The 5,825-nt window shown below is 33.6% G+C and overlaps 1 protein-coding gene across 1 annotated transcript in view; it reads left to right on the plus strand.

Annotated features, from left to right (window-relative positions):
* LOC115245504 (ABC transporter G family member 22) overlaps positions 1 to 5,825 on the plus strand; it is a 194,570-nt gene that overhangs the window by 25,232 nt on the left and 163,513 nt on the right. The gene's annotated exons all lie outside the window — the stretch shown is intronic.

Raw genomic sequence — 5,825 nt, forward strand, 5'->3', positions numbered from 1 at the left:
AAAAAAAAAAAAAAAAAGCTATTGATGCGTACGCATAAAATGGCATCTCTTCTGCAATTAACAGTCTCGATACGCACTGCGAAGGAAGGTTTATCGCTCAGTACATACAAAATAATCCGTGTACATACTTTGAGCGCACATTTATTGGCTCGCGAAATAACCATTGATGGATTTTCTATTAGGCGGTTTCTTTCGTCGCGCAGAGAATCGGCGAGTAGAAGCGTTCAAACATGTCGAGTGCACACGAGATGCATTAAAAACGCGATGTGTTTGCACACGGTGTGTCGAGATCGGGAGATTTATGCCGCAACTAATCGATTCGCCGCGCTATTGTGAGCTTTATGATTTTTACAAGAAAAGTATGTTGAGGTACGTTCAACGTCGCTCCGTTTCCTCCTTCCATCGATATGATTTTAATGTTGTTACTCACGTATTACTGATAACAGTGAGTCTTATCGCGGCTATGCTACTTAGAGGATCAATGATACGCGCCATTCGCTCATTTATAAATAATACGCCGTACGATTTTTATCGTACCGAATAAAATCTGACCATCGATCAATGGATCGTCCGCAAAATTCGCGCGAGATAATACGCGGGAGTTATCTGAAAAATATTATTGTCCGTTCCATTGAGCGATATTTTTATATCCGTCGCGAAACACGTGCGAGATACATTACGTTCGCATATGTAAATACGCGAAACGTGCAACGATAAAGTGCTTAATTCTTTTTCATATTTAACTTTTGCATTCGTGAATTATTCATAATCGCGAGATAAAAGATTGGGAAGAAGAGATGAGCTACCATATAATTATCATAATGATACTTAATTATTCATGTATTTGAAAGATACAAAATGATTAATTATAATTACACTTAATTATTTGCAATATTTACATGCGCGTGTGTGTGTGGGTGTGTGCATCGGAAAGGAAATGGCTTAATTTGTTTTGTCTCCCGACGACGTAAATGTTGGATGACACCGCGAAATGCGGATTTCGAAGCAGGTTCCCTTTTTTTTTTTTTATCCACACAGAGAAAGAGAGAATACGCACACACGCGTGAGGATTCACGGCACTGTTTGCCTCGTGTCGGCGAAAATTATGTCGCGGAGCGAAAATAGGGAGACATTCCCTTGCGCGACGCGTGCGAGCTGCGTCGCGCTCTTATTTACTTGTAACCTAGAAACGTTCGCGATCGAAAGAAAAATCGGTAGTTTCTCCCGCGGAGAAAAATCGAGTCTTCCGCCTGGAGATGAAATTGTTCCAGTTTCCCATGCGTGTGACCCACTGTTAGGGATTCTCGTGCGCCTCTCTCGCGATAATGTTCTCTATGCACAATCTCAATCGTGCACATTCGCCGCCTCTCCAATCGGCAGGTCCGTCCCTCCCTCTCTTCAACACGGATTTCTTATTTTACTTGTGCCAATTTTCTAATCGCAAATAATTGAAAATGATTAAAGATACTCGACATTTCTAAATCTGCATTTGAATAAACTTTATAACTTTATATAATAGCTAGACATATAGATATATCTATTCACGAAATAGGAAGGCTATGAAAAACAAAGATAAAATTAAAAAATATTGGAAAAACGAGGATAAAGAACACAATGATTTAAAGAGGAATAATAATATTAATGGCCGATATTTGTGAACGAGATCTATTAATAATCACCGCATATTTAAAAAAAGAAAAATCTCCTAAGTGTTATTTTTGTGCGAAATAAATCCAGCTAAACGATTATATAAAACTTTGTTAGAGAAATACGTATAAATATAAAAAATTTTTTAAATTTTAACACTGATAGTAGATGCTTATTTTTTTCCACGAAGTAATCGACATCTTGTGTGTCACGGTTTGTGGTGTCACGCGAGAGCAAGAAATTCACATTGCTACTTCGAAATCTATGCGTTTCGCTGCAGCCGGCATAGCATTGCCATAAAAGTCTTTAGCGATAAGTGGATTTCTCTCGATGTCACTCTTACAATATTGTATTCAAAATACGATCTTTCTTTTTATTCATGGAGATAATTGTTAATTTGTTCCGTTTGAAAAGAGGAAGAATTTTTCTATCTAAACGTTTTTCATTCTTAATATTTTATTAATTATTTAAGTGAGATCAATATAATTTAATGAATTATTAATTTAATTAATAATTTATATTATATATTTCAGGATGATTTTATATAAAGATAATTAAATACGATAAAATCTTGCGAACTTTGAAAATAAAAATTTAGAATGAATATTTATATACATATTTAATATATAGGGTTATGTAAAAGTCAAAATTTTAAGACAATGACACTTTTTAATACAGAACTTAAAATTATTCAATTCATATAATTTTTTTATTTTGATAAAATTATAAAAAAACAAAGATTTGAAATATCTATATTTAACAAACCTAATTATGTTGCTAACGTGCGTCACGCACGATATTAATTTGTACTTATTCTATAGTTGCGATGTCCTCGACTTGCAACGTGCGGATATCGATTTCAACGACCTCGATCATTAAATTGTATTGAAAAGAGAGAAAGAGGGAGAGAGAGCTAGAAAGCAAGTCGATATAAATATCCTTTGTATCGTACGCGTAAACTTTTATGATGTTCTGCATGTTATTTTCGAAGAATTTATTTCTATTTAAATGCTAAATTTAAATTGTTGAATTAAGAAGTGTATAAGTCATTTTTCTAATTATATTTAAAAGAATTATTTTTTCTTCTTTTGTGTTTATTCAAAAAATTGCGATTTGTGATTATTATCGATAACTTAAGCTAACTGCTTAGTATCTCTCATCTTTGATACAAAAACATTATAAGACATGAAAATACAATAATTATTTTTTATACATATTGCTTCCTCATAGAGGAAGCTTTGTTTTCGTGACAAAATTTTTTTTCGAGTTTTCTATGCCAGTGTGTTTAGAATGTTCCAAAACGTCGGAAAATCATATTCCTAAAAAATGTCTGTATGTATGTGTGTGTGTGTGTGTGTGTGTGTGTGTGTGTGTGTGTGTGTGTGTGTGTGTGTGTGTGTGTGTGTGTGTGTGTGTGTGTGTGTGTGTGTGTGTGTGTGTGTGTGTGTGTGTGTGTGTGTGTGTGTGTGTGTGTGTGTGTGTGTGTGTGTGTGTGTGTGTGTGTGTGTGTGTGTGTAAGATAAAATGATGAGGAAGCAATGTGCAAGTTTCTAATTTGCACAACTCTACTTGTATATTATTTCTTTTCACGTAGTTTACTCTTTATTCGACTAATCTTTTATAAATTGATATCTTTAATCGATATCTTTAAATTATAAGATATTTTATCCTATGCATTATTAAAAAGTTTTTGTTTTCTTGGAGTAAAGCTTGCAAGTGCACAAGCAATTTACAAGCTGTCATAAGTCGGCTACTAGAAAACGCATTCTCTTGACGCACTAAGTAGGCGAGTTTACTCCTGCGTTAAGAATAACGAGAGTATTTTGTTTAAGTGCAGAAGTGGAACGAAAAATAGGGAAAAAGAAAAAAAACGCGGTATCTCACTGTCATCGTGTATAGCGATGAGATGAAATCGAGGACGGTGGTAGACCATGCTATTAAACAGATTGAATATTACCCTATATTCGGGTAGATGTGCAATCAATAGTCTAGAAAAATGCGCTATTCGCCTTCGCAGCTATGTGTCCTTGAATAAAACCTATCAGCTTCGCGCGCAATTTGCCACGGAATGATGACGCATATACGTGCTTTACCGTGTTGCGTTGCGTTGTCAAGAAGCTCGCGCGTGATTCTTTCATAATAATATGCATATTGAAGACAAGTTGCGATTTTTATCAATTGACTCGAAAAATAATCCGGGAGAGAGTATTTTTTTTATTGTAATAAAATGAGACATATTTCACGCTTATATTTTTTTATCATAAATTTTATCTTTCAACTATACTTATTTGACATTTTCATTAAAAAAAAAATTATTTTGTGGTTTTGAATACTATATTAGCTGTTTTTCATTTTAAATCGCCGCGCCGGAAATCAAATTTGTGACGTTGAATTATACATCCCCGATCTACGATTAATCCGCTATAACTATGTAGAATATTCCAACTATTATTTGTCGTGTTTGCAGTTATTATTTAGAACGGAAAAGCATGACATTTACGCAACTGATAAATCGTGAAGATATAAAAAATAAAGTATCAGTAAAATATTTTTAATATGCTTATAATCAAAATATTATAAATACGTTATATTAAAAATAAAGTATCGTGAGTATTTTCACCTTTATCAAAATATTAATCTACAGTATTTATGTCAATTTACAATATTTCAATTAGTATTAAGGGGGAAAACCAGTGTAACAGTGGCTATTTTTAAGGATTTTTTTCTAGTTTTTTTTCCAAATCACGTTATTAATATCACAAAATACATAATTTGAACTACTTTTTGTGAAATTTTAAAAAATATTACTATTTATAGCTACAATAGCCAATAGAGTGAGCCGTCTTAAAAAAAAACGGGCGCACGCGTAGCGGGGCAACGAAAACTCTGAAACAAAAAAAATAAGTATTTTCTTAAAATATAAGACAATAGTTTCAGTTGCACGTATGGAATTTTCGATTGAACAATTTGTTTCTTTTTGTAATGTTAAAAAACAGAGATCAATATGTCACTGATTTTGGAACTTTTTTCTTCAAAAATCCGCCATTTTGTAACAAATCTTTTTTTTTTAAATCTATACATGCAACTGAAGCTATTGTCTTATATTTTAAGAAAATATTTGATCTTTTTTTTTGTTTCACTTTCCGTTGAAAAAAAAACAATTATTTACCAGAAAAAAATCCTTAAAAATAGCCACCGTTGGTTTCCCCCCTTAACTTTTACTACAATACATATCACATTGGTAAAGATACGATCAGTATTCGTGTACCGAAATCAATATATTTCGTATCGGGAGTAAAAAGTATCGTAACTTACAATAGTATAATAAATCTCTCCCTCCCCCTATTCCCCGTTGATTTCGTCGCCCACGACTTCAATCTTAGCGCGCGAATATCACACGCTCGTTCGACACGAAAAGTACCGCGCCACGTTGCGTTGCGTTGCATTGCGTCTCGTCTCGTCGCGTCGCACAAACACGAAGGACGAATCTGCGATGCAACGGGCGAGGCGAACGCATGAACTACGAGGAATGCGAATGGCTTGATCAAGCCCGTTTAAAACGAAGCGCTCCCCTCGTCGCGAGCCGACGTCGCTGACCTGCCTCACGCGAGTCGTTCTACTGTGTCTCGCGTTCTGGGTATACTCGTTCTTCCGTAGAAAGACAGCGGGTGAATATATAAGGCATATATACCCTTCCTCTAAATTGGCCGCGCTTTACAAGGAGAAAAAGAGAGAGGAGAGGTAGTATCAAGGCCGATTTTCGAACGGTGAATAAGAAGGCAATCTGGGTATATTAGACAATTAAGAATACAATCACATTTTAATTTCTTTTCTGAATAACCGATTTCAATTAAACAATTATACATTCCGAGTATAATATCGATTTAAACTAAATTTTTAAAGAAATAAATTTTATCTTTTCTTATGATTTTAAAATTAATCTTGTCAAAAATTTTCAGAAAATTGTTAAAACATTATCGCGAACTCTTTCACAATTGAAATTATATTTATTATGTTTTACATAAATGTATATGTGTGAAATCTTATAAATCAAAGTTGAATTCTTAAATGAGTTTATTTATTGCCATATGAAGAAATTTTTATTGTATTGTTTTGTCTCACATAAATAACTTTCTATTTACATTAATAACTCTTTAATATTTTATATATATAATATA

The sequence above is a fragment of the Formica exsecta genome, unplaced genomic scaffold, assembly GCF_003651465.1.
Source record: "Formica exsecta isolate Colony F162 unplaced genomic scaffold, ASM365146v1 scaffold98, whole genome shotgun sequence".
In the NCBI taxonomy this organism is placed as follows: Eukaryota; Metazoa; Arthropoda; class Insecta; order Hymenoptera; family Formicidae; genus Formica; species Formica exsecta.